This window comes from Chrysoperla carnea, chromosome 1, assembly GCF_905475395.1.
Source record: "Chrysoperla carnea chromosome 1, inChrCarn1.1, whole genome shotgun sequence".
Taxonomy (NCBI): Eukaryota; Metazoa; Arthropoda; class Insecta; order Neuroptera; family Chrysopidae; genus Chrysoperla; species Chrysoperla carnea.
Window position 1 is genome coordinate 115,593,867 of NC_058337.1, and position 27,828 is coordinate 115,621,694.

A 27,828-nucleotide genomic window follows, 5' to 3' on the forward strand; every position below is an offset into this window, starting at 1 on the left:
ATGAAAGAAAATCATTTGTTAATAATAATAAATGTGAAGACAGAACCTTTGTAAGTACAAAATACACACGTTTTCCTAACTTTTCATTTATTATTTTATCACAAGTGCAAAAACATTAAATTATATGTATGTGTATTAGTATGTCTATGAAAACAAACACACAAACAAACAAACAAACTCATTTAATATATACAAAATAAAAAGAGTTCAATAATAATAATAATATTATAATTTCACCTGAGTTGATAATGAACCCGCATCTTTTAATATATATACTCGTTTACTATATAAAACTTAAAACTAAAACATATATGTTAAAATATATACATGCTGCTAAAGAAACCGTATCACTTAATAAGCTCAAACCTTACAAGATTCTTATGAATACCATCTCAATCATCTTAGGGATTTTACCTCGAAATCTAACGCAAAGATCAGTTTTTTAAAAATACCCCGTTTTCTTTGCCTTCATTCGAATATTTATTAAAAAAGTTAACAAGGATACAATTCTCTAAAATTTTCGCCTAAAAACATTTTTATACGTTGAATCGTGTTTTTACCCTCTACTATTTTTAGAATAAATGTAAACAGTTGAAGGCAAAGCAAACGAGACCTTTGGCCTTGAATATCTACGAACGCTGACGCGTGACCATAAGTGATTCGTGAGACCATATTTGTACTATCAAAATAAAGGTTTGCATAAGTGGATTATTCACTTTTTGGCCAGTACGAAATTTTATCTTATTATTTGTTCTCGTTTCCTTGATATTAATACTATCTCTGTTTATATATACGTTTAACTTGTACATTTGTACACACTTGACCGTTTGAAGGCTGAAGTAAACCTCGATTTCTGAGCTTGCTTTGCTCACATGTTATATTAACATTAGCTATAGTACCTAGAATCAAATGTACCTTGAATCATTCTGTTGTTTCTCGGTAGATATTGATATTTACTGGTTGACATTTGTAACGAAATTAGGGTATTTTATTCAGAATTCAGATAAGCTGAAGAGTGGTTGTCAATGAAGTTTTGTTTTTGAATAAACGAAAAAATATATTGGTTTTGCAAAAAAAAAAAAAAAATTATAATATTTTTATATATTTTTCTTATAATTATAAAATTATATATTTTTCGTACTGCCTATTTCTAGCATTTTCAGTTTCTAGCATAATGGTAAATTTTCACAACTCAGTTGTCACCGACTCCCAATTTTTATATGTACCAGATAGGTAGGTTTATCAGGATGTAATTTGTAAATACTCCGAAAAATATGAAACTGTTAATTTGGTTTAAGCAATGGGAAAATCAGAAAAGCAATAAATTATTCAAATTGAAGTAAATTAATTTGTTTAGGCAGGGTGGTAGTTTTTGTAAAATGTAATTCAGTTATAGATTAATTCCAATTAGATAATATCTCGATAATTGTTAATTGATTATAGTGATCCATTTTCTTTTCCTTCAACTATATTGTATCTATATATATTTTATATATTATGCTTTTTAGATGACGAATTAAACAAGCAAGGTAAAAACAATGAAAGGCAAATAGCAAAATAAACAAGTATAAACAATTATTTTGTCTGTTTTTGTTCTTTATATGAATAATAATGAGATATTAATTAACTTTGCACAAATTAGAAAATTTCTAAATTAAATATAGTTCTAATTATAAAATAGTACAAAACTATTATTCCAATGGTTTTTTTAAAAGCTTAAACGAAATAATATAATGACAAGAGAAGTTTAATGACATTCAAAAACGATAATATTTTCTGTTCAACTTTTTTTGTGTATAAATGAATGGTTTTTCAAATAAATTTTCGTTAAAAAAAGGAAAGATCACTCCTAGGCTTGGAAAGAAGTGAAAATTACATATTAAATGACACTGATACCACGTTGAGATCACGGAGTTGAAATTTTGTGGTCTTAAATTAACATTATATTTTATGAAGAAGTATTTCGATAAATAAGTAGTCCTATTCAGTTTAAACTACTGTTAAAAGACATTTTTTACACAAAAAATGCTACTAGTTAAAATATGTGAATGTAATTTTAAGGACATTAAATATAAATCAACAGGATCAAAATACAAAAGAAATCCTTTTTTTATTTTCCATACCACCCAAAAAGGTAATAATTATTTAACTAATTTACACTGACAGTGGCCGTTATTGTATATGTTATTGTTACATGTGTTATTTACAATTCTTGTAATCTTCCAGAAAATCGCTACCATAGAGCAGCAACAGCAGCAACAAACAAATAACAAAAAAATCACAACGGTTCTTGTAACAGAATAAAAATATAATATTTTGATAAAGATCAATAAAAAAATAACAAAATAGAAACTAAAAACATATCACCATAGGTGTGTTTAGTCAAAGATTTGAGAAAAAAATCTTTATAAATGAATTCATTTTCGTTAGAAAGGGTTGGTTTTGGTTGTTGCATACAACTGTCATTTGTAACTTTTTTGTTTAACAAAAATCATTTACACGGTTTAACATACAAACTGTTAAGGTAACACCTTTTGCTCAGTTTATCGCAAGTTTAAATCTTGATTTTTGATTGTGTGTATAGAGAAGTCGTTTTTTTTTTTATTGTGATTCAATACCCCGTTAGTTTCTCTCAACTCAATACTTTTATGGTTATGGATTTGTGAAAGGTGTTTGTGTGTGTGTGTGCTCTTGCATAATTATTGTCTTAGATCATGTTTACGAATTTTTAATGATTTCTCACACATTGGATTGGATTGGATAATTGGATTTAATTGGGGTTTGTATCCTTGCTAAATTTTATTACAAAGATCGATAAATAGTATTATGGGAAAAGCTATGAAGAGATAACAAGCTTATAATTAATTGTTTAAATATCCTGGATATTCTCACATGTATCGAGATAAGAAAAAGCAATAAGTTTAGTCCGTGATGACTTCGAATTTTTTTTTCTTTAATTATATATGGTCTAGTGGCCAGGATTTTTGGCCTTCACCTAGCAGGCTCGGGTTCGATTCCCGGTATCGGAATTTTTTTTTAATTATGAAATAATTATTTATCTTTAAACATTTATATTTCTTCAAGCGTATATCTAACATTTTGGAAATCATCTCCGATATGGTCTAGTGGCTAGGATACCTGGCTCTCACCCGGAACGGCAATAGTGATCCCAGTACCGAAACCTAACAAGGATCATAGTAATCCCAAAAATTACAGACCAATAAGCCTCCTGAGCACGCTGTCCAAGATAGCGGAAAAAGTCATTTTGGAAAGAATAAACAAGATAAGTCAGTCCAAAAATATAATAATACACGAACAATTCGGATTCAGAAGAGGTCATGGCACTTGCATGCAAGTTGCCAGAATAGCAAGTGACATAATACAAAATTTTAACAAAAGTAACGTCACGGCCATGGCCCTTCTGGATATTGAGAAAGCCTTTGACACGGTATATATTGATGGACTGATTTACAAACTAATAAATTATGACTTCCCAAGATGGCTAATAGCACTACTGGACAGTTACCTCAGAGGAAGGGGATTCTATGTAAAAATAAACAACAGCACATCGGAACTCCGACACCCAAAAGCAGGTGTGCCACAAGGATCGGTACTTGGGCCCATATTGTTCACCTACTTTATTAATGATATCCCAAAATTTGCCAAAACAAAAACTGCGATATACGCGGATGACACTGCCGTGTACGCCCACTCCTTTAATGCTCAGGTGGCAACAAAACAACTACAAATACACCTGGATATGATACTGAAGTTTGCCAGGGACTGGAAAATCAAAATAAATAACAACAAAACTGAACATATAATTTTTAGCAAAAAATTTACAAATATCAAAATCTACGATCCACTTAAGGTAGACGGCGTAGCCATAGTCCCTGCCAAGCACAAAGTAAAGTACCTAGGTGTGTACCTTGACAAAACATTATCGTTTGTCCCACATATCAACCACCTGATCAGTAAAGGAAATGGGTGTATACGACAACTTTACCCACTCCTGAACAAATACAGCAAACTCAGCACCAAAAATAAAAAAATGTTATACACTGCAATAATAAGACCAACTATAACCTACGGAGCCCCTGTGTGGAACAGCGTTTCAGACACGACATATCTAAGACTGCAACGTATACAGAACAAATGCCTCCGACTTACACTAAACAAAGATAGATACGCTAGAATACAAGACATACATAGAGAGACAGACATACCGACAATCAAAGACTATACCAAACATGTAACGCATTCTTTCTACACTAAGTTGATTAAAAACAGCTACTTAACCAAAAATATGGTGAAGTCAAACTCACTAACCAAAAAACACAAACAAATATATACAAAATATTTAAATAATGTATAACAAAATATTTTACAGTAAATAATAAAGATAAAATACCCATTCCTTACAAGAGCCTGTGGCGTCGTGCCAGCGTTCCCGACTGGCACTCCGAAAGCAGGCGTTCAAGTCCCACGCAAGGCATTAAATTTTTTATTTTTATTTTTTATTTTTTTATTTTTTATTTTTATTTTTATTTTTTCTTCTCTTTTTAAATCTAATTTTACATGCAAAAACACATAGGCAATGGGCAATATAAGTTTGCCACAGCTATTGCCTAAAACATAAAACAGGTTTTTAAAAATTTTCCTGTAAAGAGCATATCAACAAAAATTAACTTAACATATACCTGCTCAAACAAATAAATTAAATATCATAAGCATAATTGCGACACAGCAATCTGCATGAAAGAAAAATAAGTTAGGATGAAAGCCTTTTAAGGCTAATAACCTATAATAGTAAATAAAAGTTTTGTAATATATGTTATGTATGTAATGTATTGTATTTTTAAATGTTGATTAATAAACTGTTTTGAATTTGAATTTTGGCTCTCACCCAGGAGGCTTGGGTTCGATTCCCGGTATCGGAATTTTCTTTTATTATGAAAAAATTATTTATCTTTAAACATTTATATTTTCTAAACAGTATATTTAACTTTGTGAACATCATCTCCGATATGGTCTAGTGGCTAGGATACCTGGCTCTCACCCAGGAGGCTCGGGTTCGATTCCCGGTGTCGGAATTTATTTTAATTTTTATTAATTATTATTACGTATTTACGAGTCTTAACATCAATATGTCTTGAAGTTGTGGACATCATCTATAACATAGTCTAGTGGATTGGAGGATTCTTGGCAAGAATGGTTTTTGCATTTCTCTTTTTTCTCTTAAATAGGGTAGATCATTTTATTATGTTATGGCTAATAGCTCGTTTTTTAGTTAACCAATTTAAAAATAACATTAACAAAAGTTGCAGAGTTTGATGAAGGGCATCATATTCTGACATCAGTAGATTTAGAAAGTATTTTCGCCATACCGGATATAGGGGATGATTTTCATAGTTTCAGATACTTCTTAATTTAACAATGATACCTTTATCGGAAAACTTTTACAAACAAAATGGATTTTTAACATATTTGAGTACAGAAGTAAACTTAGATTATTCGACACAAGCGTATAAGTGATTTTGGAAACACATACGTTTAAAATAAAAATATTCAAATTATATATAAAATGCATAAAGTACTGTATCCAATGTATAATAATTGACTTTGAACATATATAAAAATAATTTATATTTTAATAATTCTGCTCACATAAACTACAAAATAATTCGGCTTTGAACTAGTTTTACAATTGATGTATATTTTTAAAATATAAAAACAAAACATTTATTTTATTTATTTAATAAATAAATATTAAACCATGCGACATAAGTACTTAAATAATAATGCTTCACATCTTGATTTGAATAAATAATGAAAAGGTGGTATTTATTGTTTAAAAACAAAATAGAATTATTTTAATATAATATTTTTATTTATGCTTTATATTTTCAAGATGCTAATTTTATAATTTTACATAATTTATTTTATAATTGTTGGTTTTGAATCTAGTAATTGGTTAACTTATTTGAATAGAAATATGGAACTTATTTGAATGGAAATATTTTTGTATGATTTGTGTAATTAATTGAATTTTCATTGGCTGCATTTAGCTGCGGAGAGTGCGAGCTAATTTACTTGAGCTTTCGCTAAAAGAATTTCTAGCATTATCATCCCTCATATAAAATACACGAGGTGTCAATACTGTCTTTCCGCTCTATGTTTATCATTTCAGCTGGCCATAGTCACTAGTTAAACTAAAGATTATTTTGTATTAAATAGTTCAAAAAATATAAATTCCGATACCGGGAATCGAACCCGAGCCTCCTGGGTGAAAGCCAGGTATCCTAGCCACTAGACCATATCGGATATGATGTCCACAACGTTAGATATACGCTTGAAGAAATATAAATGTTTAAAGATAAATAATTTTTTCATTATTTAAAAAAAATTCCGATACCGGGAATCGCACCCGAGCCTCCTGGGTGAAAGCCAGGTATACTAGCCACTAGGCCATATCGGAGATGATGTCCAAATGATTAGGTATACCGTACAAGAAATATAAATGAGATAAACAATTTTTTTAATAATTTACAAAGAATAAAAATTCCGATACTGGGAATCGAACCCAGGCCTCCTGAGTTAAAGTCAGTTATCCTAGCCGCTAGACCATATCGGAGGTGCTGTTCAGAACATTAGATACACCGTTGAAGAAATATAAATGATTGAAAATAAATAATTTTTTGATAATTAAAATAAAATTCCGATACCGCGAATCAAACCCGAATTAACCTCCTAGGTGAAAACTAAGTATGTCCTAGCCACTAAATATCCATAACATTAGCAACAAAATTCAATAAATAAAACTGTTTATAATTTAAAATTCGATTGCGGAAATTAAACCAGAGCCTCATGAATGAAAACATCCTAACTCCTAGTTCAAAAATCAATATGTAAAACTTTTCTCCTTGAATGAATAAAATACGTAGAATTTCATAACCACGAATAAAAACTTTTTTCACCATGTATATGAAATATACCAAGGTATACTAAGTTTAGTCCCAAGTTTGTAACGCTTAAAAATATTGATGCTACGAAAAAAATGTTGGTATAGGTGTTCAAAAAATCACCTAATTAGCCCATTTCCGGTTGTCTATCTGTCTGTCGTGTGTCTGTCTATCTGTCATCACCATAACTCAAAAACGAAAAGATATCAAGCTGAAATTTGTATAGTGTGCTAAGGACGTACAAAATGAGGTCAAGTTCGTAAATGAGTAGCGTAGGTAAATTGGGTCTTGGGTCCGTAGGGTTCATCTTGTAAAATGCTAGAGATAGAACAAAAGTTTAAATGTAAAAAAATGTTTCTTATAAAAAAATAAACAACTTTTGTTTGAAACATTTTTTCGTAAATATCACTGTTTACCCGTGAGAGCGCAAAGTATGCGCAAATTGTATAGTATGTATTATATAGGAATATCAGTTATGTATGTGTAATGTGATAGAGTAATCAACACTGTCTATACATGGTATTTCAACAATTAACTCAGTCAATTGTTTGTTTTCACTTGTTTTTTTTTATAGATAATATTTTGTATGCCACCCACGTGACATTCAGTGGTAAAAATATTGTCAACTGATAGATATATCTATATAAAATTGAGGGTGTTTACCTGAAGAATATAATATACACGCAGTTGGATATAGATAATTGTGTTTATATGTATTTGTACGAGTATTACGATATGATGAACAGCTGAAAAAAAAAAAATTATTATTATGATGACGCGTGCTACATTGTACATACATAGAAATAAACTCTAACGATTATAAAATACCTTACCTAACAATTGTTGTTAATATTTATTATTAAAATTTTATGTTAAATAAGTTTTTAAGTTTAAACGCGTAGGCAGTATGACCTAGTGCGTTGCATATTAAGTATATTTTGCAATACGGTTTTTTTTTACCGACATCAGTCAGACTAATATCTGATACATTAAAGGGTTGACTTCCATTCAGAGGACACTTCAAGAAAAACACACGGTGAATCTTTTATAGAACAGGTCAGTGACTTCCTTGATTGATAGGTATAATGAGCATATCGAAAGTGAAGCGAGCCCTGACTGAGGACGAATACTGCTGTGAGGTTGGAGACAAGTTAAGCATTCCTCATTATTACTTAACCAATCTCAGAATGATTAAAATAAAAAGCAAATTATTCGCTTGAGTTAATTTGTAAATATACAGGGTGGGCCATTTTCATCTATACACCTAATCTCGTTTTGTAGTTAACCAATCAAAAAATAACTTAAGCAAAAGTTGCAGAGTTTGAAATTAGATATCTGATTGGATCTAGTTCTTCGGCTATCTTTAATAGCAAATTTAGATCCTTAAAGGTAAGAGATAGAATAACACTTTAAATTGGAAGATTGATCCTCATAAACAAAACTAACAATTTTACATGCTTTCGAAGGAAATGTGATTTAAAAATATGTCATATTATTGCATTTAATCGAAGGAAAACACGCGAACTACAAAAAAATGCTTTAGGTAAAAGTTGTCAAGGGCAAGAGGGGGATGGATATCGATAAACTTTAAGGGTATTTTCTTTGGAGTAAATAAAATAAAGACATAATATGTTATTCACATCTCTTACCGATTAGGATAGGAACTGGCTATTAAAGAAGTCTAGGATTAATCTGATGTCAGAACATGATGCCTCCCATCAAACTCTGCAACTTTTGTTTAAAAAATTTTTTTATTGAGTAACTACAAAACGAGATAAGATGCATAGATTAAAATGGCCAGCCCTGTATAACTATTCATAAAACAAATCAATAAAATTCGTAGGATACCCACTTAAACATATAAGAGTTTATAAATACGTATTCGTTTGGGTAAATAAAAATAATTCCGATACCGGGAATCGAACCCGAGCCTCCTGGGTGAGAGCCAGGTATCCTAGCCACTAGACCATATCGGATATGATGTTTCAGTTTTACGTACACCATTCAATAAAAAATGTTAAAAGCTTAAAAATAAATATTTCGTCGATAATTAAAAATAATTCTGATACTGGAAATCGAACCCGAGCCTCCTGGGTGAAAGCCAGGTATCCTAGCCACTAGACCATATCGGAGATATATACTTCACCTCAGATGCAAAATTCAATAAAAAATAATTTAACTATTTATAATTATACATAATTAATTATTAAAAATAATTCCGAAACCATATCGGAGACGTTGCCAATAACTTGCCACAATTCAAGAAGTCCATCTTTGTAAGGTATTTGTTCTTTTAATATTAATTTCAGAGATTAATTAAGATAGTCACTGTATGAGCATGATAGTAAATTTTAACTTCCAAACGTGTATTATAATTTTTATCCACCCCCATTAAACCATACTGGTTATAAACATAATATAATTACAATTATTTGATAGGTTATAAACAGATTATAAATATGTTTAATACAATATACAAATAAACGATTCTAATTGTACGCAATGAACTGGTGCAGTGCACTGGTAAATGAATGATGATTTCCTACACCCCCTAAAATACAAATGTGAACGAAATTATCATTAAATTATTATATGTATACATATATCGAATGTTCTAGGGAACTACAATTACTAAAAACTCACTGATATTTGTTCTGACATTTTCAATACGTTTCAGTTCTCTGAGGATACTTGTGTGTTGTTAAAAGTATTTGCTTACTGTTTGTTCCTTTTATTTGGTTTGGAGGGTTGTACAATGTTAATCTTTTAAATAAATACAGATTTTAAGGATGAACAAAATCATTTTATTTGGTAAATAAATACTTAAAACATATCATGGGTTTTAATACAGAAAATGCTATATATTTCTCCAATCTTTGTGTAATTTTCAAATCATCCGATCACTACATCATCTTTATTACTCAAAACCCTTCAGAAACTGGTGGTAAAGAGATGTCATCACTTTTAGTAATTCTAAAAGAGTATCTGTAGAGTCTTTAGAAGTAGAACAAGCCTTCTAAAAAGAAGAATCATTCACTCTATAATGGTATATATTATTCAATTTTTGCCGATTGATCTGGAAGAAAACTGTAGAAATTTTTCAACAATTTGAGATCAAGCCGGTTTTTGTAGAACCGATAGTTTCGGAGATACAACTTTTCAAAGTTTGTCTATATTTTCAAACTACACGTTTTTTTCCAAAATTTCATCTCTGTAAACCGTTAGAGATAAAACAAAAATTTTAACATAAAAAATATCCCTTATCTAAAAATAAACATTTTGTTTGAATGGCGCAAATTAGGACAACATTTTGGTGTCCATTTTCTCCAAAACTATAAAAGATTGGGAGTTGAAAATTTGCAGGTACCTTCAACTAGTGATATTGTGAAACATTCTAGAAAAACGACAAAAAGCTCTAGAAAACACTGCTTCGGATATTTTGAAAACCAGTGAAGTTTACGAAAAAATGTTCCAAACAAAAGTTTTTAATGAGAAACACTTTTTACATTTAAACATTAGTTCTATCTCTAACGGTTTACAAGAATTTTGCGTGAAAATAATTTAGAGTAAAATCATGTAACTTGAAAAAATAGACAAACTTTAAAAGCTGCATAAAAACCAGTTTTATCTCAAACTGTCGAACATTTAACCTTCTTTGAATTGAAATACTACAATTTTTAAGGAAAAATCAATCCTCTCGGGTCAAAATGGGCAAAAACTGAAGTTAGTTCAAAATTTTTCGAAGATTTAGTTATTTTTCGGCATGATCCGGTCGTTGGCCGAGGTCGAAAACTTGGATTTAACATTGCCCTTACATTGCAAACAACATATCAAAAAAACAAAAATATCTGATTTGATTCAGGGTCCAATGTTCAATATGTTTGTAATACTTGCTATAGTAATTATTCACAAGGGAATGGGACGTTAATAAATGAACAGTTATATATTTTGTTTATCCCTGTATCCAACGGATGAACAAACAAAAATATTGATATCTCATCCTCTTTTTTTTTCAGGGGATATTCAATATTAAAGCGATTATTATACTATAATAGTATTCAATTTTTGTTGTGTTTTTGTTATTAATCGCTGTTGTCTATACATACATACAATGTTGTCAGTCACCACGTAATAATAAACATATATTATTATTATTATTAGTAAATACAATTATTATTATTATAATATTACAATATCAAATTTTTTTTGGGAAGTAATATTAGAGGCTTTGATTGTTTTTTTTTTTTTTTGAAAAATATAAAATTATGTTTTTATGAATATCAAATAACCATTTGGTTTTTTAACGAACACACGTGTGTATAAGGTTCCAAATTAATACGATAATGTTCATGTGATCAAATAAAAAGAACTGCTTTTTATTGAAAAGCACAAGATGGGCTTTATAAAAACACACGTTTAAAGCGTCCAATTATAATAAGGTTTTTACGAGTATAAGCGAGTAAATCATGAGGCAATAATACTAACAGAAATCAGGCGCGGATCTAGAAATTTTTTTCGGGGGGGGGGGGTCATAGGATTTTTGTCATTTTTGTTTTTCAATAAAATAACAAAAAAACCAAATAAACAAAGAAAAATGAATTTCTCCAATGAATCAAAAACAAAATCAGAATACTTGCATGCAAAAATTCGTCTAATTTGTTGGTTTTTTTTGTTTTTCGGTTTGTAAAATATTGATTCAGCTCTTTTTTTTGAAATGTGGGCTGTTTTGGGGGGGTCATGACCCCTGTGACCCCCCCCCCCCCTTAGATCCGCGCCTGACAGAAATGATAATATAGGTACCATGAAATATCTGAGTCCAAAATAATCCAGTAACAACTATAGGTGAGCATCAGGAATGGTGGGTGTTTGGAATTTAATGGTAAATTTTAATGCCTTTTGGGACACTGAATGGAAACGAGCCTGTCCCAACACTGAAATTTAGAGAATAGAATCCAAAACACTCGTTAAAAAAAATTTGATATATTTTGTGTATTACTGATTTCTCGATTATATTTTCATCCCGGAACAGGTTTCATTCGATTTCTCGTAAAGAATACATCAGAAAGACATTAATATCAACAAATTTTCGAAATGTATTACAAGAAGACTCTTACAAACCATAATTTTTATTTAGGTTGAGAATAACTGGCACCTCGGCACACTTCCAATCTATTTAGCGTCCGGAAAAACATAAATTCTTGATTTTATTTCAAGACCTTAACCTTCACGCGGGATCCTCTATAGTTGTTTCTGAATGATAACCAAAGATTCTGAGAAATATGTTGACACAACATTCACGCGGGATCCTCTACAGTTGCTTCTGAATTATAACCAAAGATTCTGGGAAGTATGTAGGTCACAAAATCCACATTGAATGAGTTATGACAAAATGCTTACGACAAATCTTGCAAGGTGACTTATAAACGTATGTTGAATCACATGATTTTGATCCTTTGGGAAAAACCACTTTTACAACATACAGACTAAATAATTTTTGGAGTCAAAGGAACAATTTTTGAGTGGAAAATCGTAAAAATTACCTATTCGTTGTGTACTAACTAGGTTGAAGGGACAATTGAATCGATCGCAGCAAATTTTCAATGTAAACCATATATGCAAACCTTAGACGTATATATAATCCATAAAATTATATTAATATAGTAGTCATTGCTGTCACGGTGCGAATATATTAATACTATTTACCAACATAGAGGAAAAAATCAACATACATTGCCATTTTATGTCAAAATTATTAATATTTATTGATGCGATTTATTAATGGCTTTATGTACAAAAAAATGTCTGTAGTACCTACTCCTATTCTATCCAGAATCTTTAAGTTTAATACATTCTCAGTTAAAAATAATTAGCGATAGCCTGCATAAAATAATTAATATGGCCACTTTACCTTGAGATTTTTTGTAAAATTGACTTTAAGGAAGGATTTTTTACTTTGCGTGGTACTTGATTAAAATAAGTTGTAACCAAAAACATTCAAAATTAAATAATTTTTTATTTACTTTGAAATAAAATTAAGGATGTTCCAGCATGGTATTTGCAGTTTCTATGTTAAAGCAATGGTACAATTTTTTTTTCGACAGAATTTAACGAAAAATTAAATTTAAGAATTTAATAATGCTTACTATTAATTCCCAAAGTTTCAGAAATTTTGACCGTTTAAAATGGGAAATAATTATGCCAACGTCCCAATTTCGATCAATTTACGTCAAAATTAATATCTCGAAAGTGAAAATTAATTTCTAAATTTTTTTTTTAGAATTGTATTGTATAAACATTTTTTTCTACTTTTTCTTCAATATATAATAATATCATAAAAAATAGTTGGAGAGACCGGACATTTTACATGCTTTAAATGGGACATGACCCTCAAAATCGCGAACTTTGTCTTTAAATATCTCGCGATCTAAACGGTCAAAAATTATGAAATTTTAGGAATTCATAAATAAAGCTATTATAAACCCGAGAAAAAAAATTCGGCCAAATCTGTCGAAAAGTGATTTCATGCTGGTACTACCTTAAGTAAAAAAATAGAAGATTTCATTTTTTATTTTCTAAGGAATTGATTGTTATTATGTGGATAGGCTCATTATATTTACATAGTCCATTTATTTAAACCAAAAATCAATCAATACATTTTCCTAATATAAAAAACGTGACTTATTTCAATATTAATAAAATCATCAAACCAAAAAATATGATTCATTGAAATGAATACATAAATTAAACCATCAAACAGACAAAACAAAAAAAAAAACTATATTAAATTAATTGTCTATGTCATCCTATAAATTTGATAATTATCTTCGACGTTGATCGCCACAAAATTCAAATTGACTTCCCATCATAAACACGTATAGAGAAAATTCTCTCTCATAAACAATTACCTTATCAATTTTATCAATATCTTTGTGTATCTACGTTTTTTGGTACCTAGTCGGTTGGCAAAAATTATTATTATTGCTTCGTCTATCATAGAAAGAAATTTCTATCGAAAAGTTCCCACACTCTAGGGGGTTACGTAATATCAAACATATATACTATATATACACGTATATATATACCCTTCTTTTTTAAAGTTTGCCATCACATACACACACGCCCTGACTCTTATCTAATATAGCATCCCTTTTTAAAAAGTTATTTCATCCCTTAACAGTTATAGGTTAGATATGTATTTTGTATAGTATAGAATGTTTTAAAACAAAAACAGTTGAAAATAGCATGAATTGAAAAGTACAGTATGAAATAGAAAAATATAAGTTATACGTTTTTTTCACTAGGTGCGTGTATCTTAAGTCTGGATCACTTAGAGACGAATCATCTGAAACGCAGTTTTACCAAATTCATCAAAATATTATCCTATTCTCTTATGATATAATCTTATATATCCTTTCCCTAGCCTATTGTTGTTGTTCACGCGATATCTTCCTACTCCTTCTTTTTCAAGCTGGCTATTGACGAAAAATAGACTGACGATCTAAAAATGTACCGATTAGGAAAAAAAAGGCAAGAGAAAAAATACAAACATTTAATTTTGTTCATTATGTAATTTGTATATCTTATCTGTAATAAAATTGCCTATAAATCAAAATAAAGTAAATTGATATTGATGTTTATCACTGTTTTTAGCCACGGATACCACACTGCGGAATTCCATTTTCATCGAGCTGGTTAAATATATTCATCTTACTTGTTGCACTTCGAAGTCGATTATTTTCAAAGCTGTATTATGTTGACAAATGCAATTTGGACATGTATGTTATATTTGAGAGGAGTAATATAAAATAGAAACAAAACTGGATGAAATTTCGTCAATTAAGCCAGATAAAAATTTGAAATAAACTTTCCCTGCCGGACCTACAACGGTCCATTGTGCTACCTTCATTTTAATTTTTTAAATTAAAGATATTTTTGCTGCGGTATCCCATTATAACCTTTACCTAGCATTCTCTGCAATAGTTGTAGCTCCATTATCCTTGACTGAAATAGTTTCGAACTTCGAACGAAACGAAACGAAAATATCCTGGAAAAATATTTAATGGTCATGAATACAAAATTTTACCTCTGGTTTCATTGTTCGTTTACCTCTAGTTTCATGAAATTATAATATTATGTATTTGTTGACCATTGCTTTTGGGATAGGCTGCTGTGAATATCCTGCAAAATTATTTAGTGGTCATGAATACAAAATTTTACCTCTGGTTTCATTGTTAGCTTATCTCTAGTTTCATGTAGCTATAATATATTATATTTGTTGGCCATTATTTTTGGGATATGTGACTATTTTCGTTGTTTTATTTGACATTCTTTAGTTCAGGTATAACAAAGATTCAACTCATTTTGTGCTATGAAAATTCAATCCATTACAACTTTATTTTTATCTATAGTCGCTTTTATGGTCGTAAATGCGGCCTAAACTCGTATTGGTTGTAAAATTTCCCTTGATTATTTTTTGTGTTATTATATCTCAACAGTAAAAAGGCCAATAAATTGGGTTTTTCTTTTTTTTTAACCAAGAACAAATACATCAATGTTCAGTTAGGTTTTTGAAAATTTCTGATAGTTTTTTTCTAGAATTACAAACACAACCTCTAATATACTCTCCGTAAGATTGATTTAAATTTGAATTAAGATGATTTCGAGTTAGAGATGCTCACTCGACTTTTGATGGTAATTGTATTATAATATCCTGAATAAACATACCTGACACTAAATTAATTCTCACAGCAATATTAAGTAACCCTTTACCCTGTTACACACTATATATTTATATGCATATATGAAAAATCGAAGACCTGATAATGATATCAAATAGAAATGTTTTCAAAAATGATTCTTGCCATCAGATAATAGAAGAATATAACAAAAAAAATTATGACAGATGAATTAAATAAGACCTTTTGTTGTAAATCATCAAACATTGGAGATACTGACTCGACCACATTAATAAATACAGGACTGCTTTTTTGATTTTTTAAAATATCCTTTTGTTATCCTCAATACGCTTGTGCTTTGCTTGTGTATACTTCTCGATTAATTAATGGATTTTCTATAACTTTTACTTCCTTGTAGTAAACAAAGGAATTATTGTTATCACACAAAAATTCAATGCCAAATTTTCAAGAGAAACATACCTTTGGAGCATCACTTGTTGTCGGTACATTAGCCGCAGAATATTAAAACTATCGGTTAAAGACAAGCGATAACTGTAAGCGCTGTATTTCATCATAAGTACTTCCTGGAAAGTTACGATATCGCAAACTTTTCAATAATTTTGAAAAAGTTGCGATACCGAATCTATCACTAGCCATTAGGCGTAGAATTTAGATTCGGGACTGTTGTAAACTCAAATTGTAGGCCTCCTTTTTTCCTCGACTAAAAAGAGGGGTGTTATGAGTTTATCGTGTCACTAAACGAATTAACCCATTTTATTTTTTCGTTTGACAGGTAATTTGATATGTTTCCAGTGCGAGTTTAGGGTTCCATACCCAAAACTCCTAAGTAATTCTTTATACGTTCTATGTCTAAAATTTTTGATAATTCGCATATCTAAAATTTTGGATTCTGAACTGTTGTAACAGTTGTTTTACCTTCCTTTCTACACTTCTCTGGACGTAGTGAAATATCCCTTTAAGCTATCTCTGATTCTATTTTAACTTATCTATAAGCGTACATAGAAGTTTTGTGGTGTCTGTATCAGGTTCTTTTTTTTTTTATAAAAGTGAATGAGAATGCAAAAATTAATTTTTAGGGATATGATTAACATACTAACTTTTACCACAAAGGGCCTTCATTGTGTTGTGTATTGTAATAATTGTCCCTTAAATGAACTTGCAATTTTTGTGCGTGTATATATTTGAGGTTAACTCAATTATTTTCTCATTTATTTTTGATGATAATTAAGTGGGAAATTTTGTGGCGTGATATTATTAAGAAATAATAAATGATTTCTATCTATTTGATTATGATATTGATCATATTATTTTTGATTAATGGTTGAATTTCTAGAGAATTTCCGGAAAAAAAATAGCAGGGAATCTTAAAATAAAAATTATTAAAGTTTATTTAAATTAAATCATGGTTGAGCATTGGAACGTGGCGAAATACTCAATTTTGCACCTCCGTTATCAAAAATGCTTAGACAAGTTTTAAGAGCAATGCAAAATTGTAAAATCATTTATTCTGGGCTGAGAAAAGAAAGCATGAAAAGGTATGCTTTTTCATTTCGAATGCTGGTTTTTTTGGGGTATAACAAAAAAAATGGATTATTAAAAAGGTTGGACCATTTTAATTTATTATGGCTACTAGCTCGTTTAGAAGTTAACCAATAAAAAATAGCTTGAACAAAAGAGGCAGAGTTTGATGGGGGACTCAGGTGCTGACATCAAATCTAGTACTCCGGATTAATAGTGAATTTAGATTCGAAAAGGTAAGAGATAGAATAACTTTTTAAATAAGAAAGTTGATCCTCATAAAAAAGTAGCATTTTTTATTTAAACATTTTTTCGAAAACGGTTTGCTTTCGGAGGAAATGCGACTAAAAAATGTTATTGTTTCATTTAATCAAAAAAAAAATACATTAGCTTTAGAAAACAAAAGTTATCAAAGACAATATAGAGGTCATTCGTCTGTATAAATAACTTTTAAGTCCAGGTAAATTGTCTATACTTGAAGATCAAGTTCAAATAACCTTGAAACTAGAATTTCAGGTCACAGTCACGGATACAGACGAATGTCCTTTATTGCCCCTGTCAACTTTTGGCTAAAGCATTTTTCGTAGCTAGCCTGTTTTCTTTCGATTAAAAGCAACGATGACATATTTTTAGGTCGTATTTCTTCCGAAAGTTAACGATTTGCGAAAAAATGTTTATCTCTTACTTTATAGGATCTAAATTGCTTATTAAAGCTATCCAATATTTTTGATTGGTTAGCTACAAAACGAACTATTGCCATCAAAGATTAAAAAGGTTCACTCTGTATGTTTGGTGCGATTGAACTTTCTAACTACCTACTAAACAAATTGATCGATTTTAACTCGGCTTAATTTTATCGGGTTTATTTTAAATGGTTATCAGCTATTTTTATACAAGCCTGTTTTAAAAACATATCATTGAAGCTTTATCGGAATTTCTACTTTCATTTACGAAATTATTAAAAAAAACATTGTAATCAACGCTCCCACCATCAAAAATCAAAGTTTTGTAAAAGCATAAATAAACAAACCCAATTTTCTGTTAGGGGATACTTTGTTCTGGTTGCACTCAACAAAAAATGAACAAAAATATTTTTTTATCAAAATTTTGTGGTCAAACTCCGTAACGTGTAATATATCAAAATATTTTTATGAATAAGCAACAAATTAAGTCTTTGTATACAATTTTTTTACCAATAATACAATTTATTGACCATAACAATTTCAAACTAAAAAAAATTGATCTACCCCTAAGTTAAAAATTAGCATATTTCTATCCATAAAAAACGTATCTGATTTTTTTTTTCTTTTGGTATAAAGACCTAACACAATTATTAAATAATTCTCTCACCTTGCCATGTTTTTACGTGAACTTAAACACAGACAAAGGACTCTAATATTATAATACGTATAGGGATGATGCTATATGTTTATAAAAGGCCTCTTCTTCCTTATGATATTTACCCAAAATACACACCTGGTATTTTGATGTAATACCATAATGTTATCTATGTTGCGGTCAACAGTTATATCCTCTTCAATAAAATAATATTACTACCAGAAACAGCACTCAATGAGACACGTGACCCACACATACATGAAATAGTAAGTATTTAAAACCACTACCACGCACATTTTAACTTTACAAAACATGTATTTTGTATACTATAAAGAGAACATAGTGTTAATAAAACCCTCACTTTAGTTTGAGTTAAGGGTTGGTTTTTTTGTAGTTGTTGGCTTTGTTGTTCTAAAAGTTGTAAAACGGTAATGTTTTGAGTAAATTTTGTTAGTTATTTTTAATGTTTTATAATAATTTTTAAATGTTTTATAAAATATATTAGATTAAAATTGGTAGAAAGCTTAAAAGCATGCATGGGCAAACGTGGCTTAGAGAAGCCACTCAGACTTTTGTAACTAACATACGAGTAAGACAGTGATACCCTAACCAGTGTCAGCCAATAATACGAGTAAGACAGAGAGACAACGTTTTTTTCTACCTATCTCATTACTATTAGAGGAACTGAGATAGGTAGAAGAGTCATATACCCGTCTCGCTTCCTCCTCTATGAGCAACACCGACTTGCATAAAGAGACACACAATAAACTTTATGGCACGCAATAAACTTATAACAATGCTGACTTTGACTTAAAATAACTCGCCCATGCCTGCTTTAAAGAACTTATTTCTTGAGACCAGTTTTATCAATCGTACCTACCTTCTTTCCTTCGAACGTGTTTCAGAAGTTAAACAAATAAAACAATTGTTATAATATAATTTTGGACATTTCATGCTTTCTTTTGGTTGGAGGTTTGCCCTTCTCAAATGAAAGTGTCTTTTCATAAACATGTTTCCACGGATTCACATGTAAAGCACTCATAGCTATTGAATTTCGATCCTTTCCCCATTTTCCTTGATTAATTTTGTAGTATATAAATACTTATTAACCTACCCTAGTTGTTCAGTTGGCTAAAGCGTAGCAAGTAGGCTTTTGCTCACTTAGAATAAATCAGTTGAATAAAAATTTTTAATGATTAATTATGACATAGATAACAAAACACAAAATTAATTTTTATAAAATATAAGGACTATTATTTAAAAAAATAAATTCTTTAAAATTATACATCCGGTCACGTGACAGCAAAGACAAATCAGATGTACTTTGAAGGTTCTACGTCACGCCATATGAAAGGCTATGTAAGCTTACAAATACAATAACAGGAATACTTGCATATACAAATATGATTGTATGTCATGGTTTGATGTCATTCATGCCGCCATGACACTCTACATTGTTTTAGAAGTAAATTTGAATTGGTTTTTTAAAATGCAAATTACATACCGTAAATAGTTTAATTTCTCATTTCCCATTGAGCTTTGTTTCAAGTACGAGCTTAGAGTTTCGTATCCCAAAAAAAAACCTAAAAAATTGGAGATGATCTTCAAAATTGGCTTAGTTTGGAAAAGGCTTTAAGGAAAAATGGACAGTGTTCTTAGATATGTTTCAAGTGCAAGTTTAGGAAACCCGAATAATTTGTCGGAGGTTTTTAAACTTTGTAAATTTCCCTTGTCAGATACTTCATATATAGCAAATCCGAATTTAGAGCCCAAATGGCCGAGCGGTCTAAGGCGTTAGTCTCAGACAGTAGACTTAGGTGGCGGGTTCCAATCCAGGCAGCGGCAGTGTGAACAATTTATAATTAATGGAGGTGCAGAATTGATCACATTGTCGTCGCTTGGATAAGAACGAAGTAACCGATTCCACCCACATCATAAATGCATTTTGTAAATATGTATGTAATTTAATAAATAAAGACTAACAAATAATGATGTGGGTGGCCTCTGTGATAAGGCGTATGTCAAAAAAAACAGAGGTTAAATCCCCATTATTATTATTATTATATTAAATCAGAATTTAAGGATTTAGAAAAGGAACAAGGCTTGTAGTAGATACGGATGTTAATTCTTTATATGTGTAGAATACTTTGCCATTCATTTAATTATTTAAAGAATTATTTCACAGTACGTTTTACTAATTATGGGAAAATTCAAAAACACTCTCCAACACCCCTTAAAACGACACTATTAAATCCCATAAAATTGCTATAAATTTTTTTATATATTTATACTTTTATCATTGTTGTTATATTGAGGGGCTAAAAAAAAATAAATTTATGATTTTATAAATTAACTAATTAGTTTGATGTGTGAATCTTGTTTTCGGTACTTGTTAGACGGTCAATTAGTTTGATCTTTTTTCTGTTTTGTTTTATTTTTATATTTAATAAATAATAATAACTTCACGTGTCTAGAGATAGATATATACGTTATTATTATTAATGTAAAGTGATATTAATTTATCACAGTGTATAGTCGTGTGGGAATTTTTTTGTTTTATCTTTTGTAGAATATGTTTTTGATGTAATTATTTACTGGAATATTGAATTGGTACAGTAAATCTGGCATTTTGACTGGAAAAAATTACAATACTGACTCTGAGGTTATAGATCGTTAGGGGGGCATGTAAATAACTTAAAAAAAAAATTAAGAGAATTTTTCGTTCCGCTGTTTTTGAGAAAATCCAAAAAAATGGGGAAAAAAATTTGGAATGCGTTTTTCTCGGAAACTATTGATTTAAGGGAAAAGTTTTTCAAATAAAAAATGTAGAAGACACTGTCAGCTACATTTTATGTCATTGGAGCAACGTCATACGAGTTAAATTACAAAAAGTAGGTGGCGTTAAAGTATCAAAAAAAGGGTTTTCCACGGTTTTCATTAAAAAAAAATGATTTTTTTGTAAAAGTGTAAATAAAAAAGTTGTTTGACTCAAAATTAGCTTCAACTTTTATTTAAACAATTTTTTTGTAAAACTTACCGTTTTTGAAATACAGCTTGCTAAAAAATCTGAAAGTTAAGTTTTTTAAAATTTTGAAAAGGAGTAATTGATTTCCTTGGTTTATTTTAAACATACATTGTTTTACTAATGCTCGGAAACGGTAAGTTTTTCATAAAAATTGTTTAAATAAAAGTTGAAGCTAATTTTGAGTCAAACAACTTTCTCATTTACACTTTTACAAAAACATCATTTTTTCTTAATGAAAATCGTAAAAAACCCTTTTTTGATACTTTAACGCCACCTGCTTTTTGTAATTTAACTCGTATGACGTTGCTCTAAGGACATAAAATGTACCTGACAATGTCTTCTACATTTTTTATTTGAAAAACTTTTCCCTTAAACCAATAGATTCCGAGAAAAACGCATTCCAAATTTTTTTTCCCCATTTTTTTGGATTTTCTCAAAAACAGCGGAACGAAAAATTCTCTTAATTTTTTTTAAAGTTATTTACATGCCCCCCTAACGATCTATAACCTCAGAGTCAGTATTGTAATTTTTTCCAGGTCCGGCCTTTTTTTCGTCTATATTGACTGAATCAAATGATAAATAAGATTTTTGATATTTATATAAATTAGATGACTCGATGACTGGTATTTTAAGAGTTTGGCGATGAAAAAAATCTCGTTTTTGTCAAAATGCAAGGTGGAGCAAGAAAGTATGTGACTCTGGTAACGCTGTAACAAGAAAACCCATCAACAAATTTAGTAAGTCTAATGAATTAAGTGTCAATTGTAAGTTTTAACTCCAATTAGATGACGTTCATCTAGGTATAGACTTTCTTGTACATGGATCTTGAAGCTGATTAGGTACTACATGCTAAGGAATTTGAAACACTTCTTGTTGGATCCGCTCTTCTGGTTCTTCGATATGGTTTTGAAAAAACGACTTCACAGCGTAAACGCACTAGAGTCATCTACTACTATATTTTTATTGAATGAATAACAGGAAATGATAGACGAAAGGAAAACACGACCTACGGATCTCCAATAAAATTTACTTAATAAACAATATTTACTCAAAAACACAATACAATCTGTTTAAAAATACTACCAATTTTCTTCAGTTATTTTCTTAAATTTAATGTTTTATGGAGTTTAAAGGTGTAAAAAGATTTGGGAAAATTGATAGAATTTGGTTTTTACTGATTTTTAAACACATACATTCTGCTGCACGCTGTACTTTAAAGTAAATCGAATTAATACACGTTAAACAATATTAAACAGTATTCCAAACTACTGTAGTCCTCAAATTTATTCGTAGCTTCCAAATGAATTTCCCGAATTAAATTTTCAAAACATATTTTTTTAGCTACGCTTGGTGAAAACTTGGTAAATGAAGGGCGTCATAACCTTTTTTCTCAATTTCTTGAAAAGTAGATTTAAAAAGTAGTGTGGAAGCGCAGGGAAAACTATATGCATTTTATATTAACTCAACCAAAAATAAATTAAAGGGTGTTTTTGAAACTACATTATAAATGTAGCGCTTAATTTATCTATTTACAAGATTTTTGTGTGGAAATTTAAGGTATTCATTTTAGAAGTCAAATACTTGTTTGATTCTTTAAAGAATTTAATTTTATAACTACTTTTAGTTTTTACTGTATGAATTAATTGTAATATTAGTTTAAAAAAGACATACTTCTGATTTAGTAGCCAACCCAATACGTGAGTACATTACGTTTGGTTTGATTAGGATATTTATGATGACATTACATAAAAATTGCATTGTACTTACTTTAAATTATCTTTGTTTTTTTTTACTTCTGATAACATTCACAACTCAATTTTTTAAGTTTAAATCGATTGAAAAAGTTTTAGTTTCCTAGATAATCAAGATGTCGGTTTTTGGTGTCCGTTGCAGTTTTTTTGGTTTTAAATCCTAACCAGCAAACAAATATCGTGCGAGTCTAGGAACTCCTTTCAGCTTCCACATTTCTATTTAATTATAGGTTAGGCTAGGATATATTGGCTGTCCACGAAGGACATACTTAGGCTATGGAGCCCATTGTGATAGTATATATATATATATATATATATATATATATGTGTGTGTGTGTGTGTGTTTTACCACTTTTCCGCTGATAAATTCAGTTATCAGCTCCTCAATTTCAGAGGCTGAGTGCACCTCCTTCATGCATATACCATCCCCTACACCAGCCTATCACAACTATTAATTAAATTAATTTTGTTGCGTCAGCGGGAATCGAACCCGCTATTCTAAGCATATCGCGGATGGAATTGGTTACGCCTTAACCAACTAAGCTAATAGGACGATTTCTATTTAACAATCAGACAAACGAAATAGAATAAATGAATTTACAATACCTATCAAACCATCTGTACATATTAATTACAACAATTACTTTCTCGTATTTATATCAAAAAGATAACCTCACGATTTCTATATTTAATACATATAGACGATATTATACAGTAGTAGTTAGAAGAGAATAAAAGACAATTCACAGATTTATACAAACATCAAAAAGAAATTTCTAAATGAATGAATTTTAACAGTTTGATTACATATTATTTAAACAATTTATAAATTAAATATGGTTGAATACATTATCATATTGTGTGTTCTTTTAACATTATACACAGTTAGTTGTAGGTAAAGCATGGAACTGTATTATTTGTGGAGCTGTTTGAATTGGAATGAATATATGTGAATCCGTATGTTAAAGAATATTTATCTTAAATACAAATAAATTGTATTTATATATATACATTATATTCTACTACATAGATATTATTTGTCGTTTTTCGGTTCAACCAGAGAAATTCTGATTTTATAGAAACCTGTGTTTTAATATAATTCACTGATATATAATAGATATGCTAATACCATAGATGTGCTTACCTAGTTTAAATTGACAACAATTTCTCAAAAAAAGCTTTGTTTTTAACGGGGGTTTGTAATAACCATTATTAAACGAAAGTGTTTTTGCAAATGCTGATGTATCGAATTAAACAACCGAGTTTAAGAAAAGATTGAGAGGATGAAAAAGAAAAAATTGGCAGTACATAGTCGGTGTGGTATTGAAGTCGGGTGAGTGCAACCCTTGTAGTTCACACGACTAACTTTCCAGAGGGGGAAAAAACATTAAAAAAAGGTCTTGTTAGCCGTCATGGATTATTCTTCGAACATGTACTGCAGCTTATGCTGGAACGATCATTATCTCCATAGATAAGCGATGTGTTTTATCCACTTTTCAGATTCTGTTTATTCAGTTTTTTCCAGTTTTTTTTATTACCATTGAAAAACGACTCCACTAATTCTGTTCTCTTCTAAACGGCTCCAATAAACTCTTTCAGTTCTTAAATACGCGATTACGCGTCGAATATCCCAGTCACGTGTTAATGTCATAACTGATTCGCGAGATAATCGAGGCGAAAGAATCCGAACGAACAAACGCATATACGTACACACACACACACACACACACAGGCATCACTTTGAAAAGGTTTGATTCGGATATTAAGGCCTTGAAACCGCAGAAATATTTAAAACTGGAGATTTTCAAAATCGACTCATTACACTTCCTCTGGGAATATATGAATGAAGTTTTTCCTTTTTCCCATTTCTTAATAATACTGTGAAGTTAAATGCTACTACGGCCTTATGCTAATGTAACTACTTAATTCTGTTTTGCTAGAAAGAGATGCAAAAAAATCTTTGAAGGCTTTTATCTAGGAAGTGTTTATAGTTATTCGAAAAATAATTCGTACCTGCCGTTTTTTCATGAATGAGCTTTATTAAAGCAAATAGCAAAATCACCATTTAGAGTGTTGCCCTTTATGAACGATGAAAAAGCAATTTGGTTGTAACTAAAAGGGTCTGGCAATCAACTGAAATTGCTAAGCTTTTTTTTTTTTTTTATTTAAATAAATAAATTTTTATAATTACTTTTAATAGGATACCTACATGAAAACTAAAACTTATAACGGTTTCCTTTAATTAAGCATTTGCTTTGAAAAATTTACAGTTGGTAGAGAGTAAGATTATTTTATTTGCCATGCATCTTTCCACTACTTCTTCTAATCAGTTCAACAAACTTTGCCTTTTCATCCTCATTGCTGTACAGTAATGCCATTTGCGGTTATCTATTATTGTCGTTAATTCCACAGTACAATTTTCTGTTAGTAAGCCATTTTATATGCACCAGTTTTTTCTTTTAGCTCATTAGTCGCTGGATTATCTATCAATAAGAAACAATTATACTGACTTTGTTAGTATTTTCCCTAATATGTACATAATTCCTTTTATATTGCTTGCTCTATTGGTTTGATCGGCAGTAACAATGAATATGTAAGGTAGGTAGGCTTGGAGGCAGGTTTAGACCAAAGACCAAAAACTTTTGTAATGAAACATCCCATCATTGTGATATATCGCGAACGGAATTGGTTGCGTTTTAGCCAAGTTATCCGTTAGAATTTTTGAGGTGCCTATAGTCCCCGCTTGTTTTTACCGCTCTCTGAGTCTTGACAGACAGTTCAGTCTGCCTTAACTCTTCGTCTCTACTACTTTTTCCACTAAAAAATGAAATTGTGTACGATAGAAGACTCAAGAAAACATTAAAAGAATGCAGTAATCTAGTGTTGAGTTAACAGATCACTGATTAATCGAAATACTCATATATTGAGAATATATTACATGGTATTATCTATAATTTAATGTAATTAGTAAAGTAAATGATTGGAAAAGGTACAAAAGACATATATTACTATATATTGAAAAGAGATGCTGTATAATACATATAATATATCTATATAGATTATATTATATGTGTGTATATGTATTATATACCCTCTGTTAAATATCGTTCCATTGTAACTATAGTAGGTACCAACAACTCTACTTGTGCTAAATCTAATGTTAGTTAATATTGTCTCTGTGTGAATTTAATACATAAAACAATATGTTAAATAGGATTCTTAAGCTCATTATATTCTCAGACCTTCAAAAAAAGGTTGAAGGGATTTATCGGAAATAAAATAAATCTTGCATTTTTATCTTCCTAGTATTTAATTCCATCCATTCCTCTAAGTGAGCCGAGAGAAATTTCCATTCTTTCAGTTCTTTCATTCCAAATTTGATCCTAATTCAGTTGTCTTTTGAAGAATTTATAACGTTATTAGTTACAAACTTGTCAACGAATACGTCAACATTATTGAAACCTTCATAAGGGTTTTTTTTTGCAAATTCAGTGAAGGAGAAAAATAAACTCCGTTTCTTGTTTTTACTACTTGTTTTTACTAAACTTTCTGTTATACCTTCCCATTTACTAATTAATTGATATATCGAAACACAGCTACAACCAATAATTGTGTCTATTTCAAGATGGGGCCATGACCTCTGCAAAAATATGTGCCGGCTAATGACTTGGATCGTTTATGCAAAAAAATCATTTATGGTTTTTCCATATTTACCTACATAATAAGGAAAAGTAAAATTCAAAAACGAATCATTCATCAGGTTTCTAAAAATTAAGAATAAATTTGACGGTCCCCAAATTGTTAGTTTAATTTCTATCTAACATAGAGCTAAAAATCATAGTATAAGCTAAATAAGCCTTGAAAAAAATTAACTACATGCTAGAGACATGTAGACAGAAAAGTGCTTCAAACAAATAAAATTAATAATCCTATCACCATATTAATATTTAGTCATTCGAGTGAGAGAATCAGTCGCGAGCAAACAGTTCTCAGTTCAAATGTTATACAATATATAGACCAATCAAATTAGACACTTGAGTACTTAAACTCTGAAACCAGCAGTATTTCAGTATCCATACTGGCAAATGATATGCATACATTTGTATCGAATTTCGCTGATTTTTTAGAATTTTGATGTTTATATCTTGAAAATCAAATATAAAAATGAAATTATGAAAAAGAAATAATATTAGGGTATGAAATTATATAAGGAAATATATCACCATACATATATTATTGACACTCATCTAAAGACACTTGGATTTTTGAGACAAATATAATAATACTTTAAATGTTCAAAAATCCAATAAGCCGTTTAGCCGGAAGATACGAGGTAATCATAAAATTTACAAACAAATATACATACATACAAGATACGCGTGAAAAACATAACCCCTCCTTAACAGTCGAGTAAAAATAGACTAAATATATAATTTTTAAAAAGAGACTTATTTTATGAAGAAACCTGTTCGTTTCAGAACTTAAAGATTATACACGAGTAACGAGTAACCAATTGCCAATTTGCTTGGAGTAATATA

The 27,828-nt window shown here is 29.9% G+C and overlaps 3 non-coding genes across 3 annotated transcripts; 1 reads left to right on the top strand and 2 right to left on the bottom strand.

Annotated features, from left to right (window-relative positions):
• The first annotated feature begins 5,021 nt into the window (after window positions 1–5,021).
• Trnae-cuc lies at window positions 5,022–5,093 on the top strand. The gene has a single exon. It is a non-coding gene; the product is annotated as a tRNA-Glu (tRNA).
• A 1,159-nt stretch (window positions 5,094–6,252) lies between these two features.
• On the bottom strand, window positions 6,253–6,324 carry Trnae-uuc. Its single transcript has one exon. It is a non-coding gene; the product is annotated as a tRNA-Glu (tRNA).
• Window positions 6,325–8,866: 2,542 nt separating this feature from the next.
• Window positions 8,867–8,938, bottom strand: Trnae-cuc. Its single transcript has one exon. It is a non-coding gene; the product is annotated as a tRNA-Glu (tRNA).
• Between the last annotated feature and the right edge of the window lie 18,890 nt (window positions 8,939–27,828).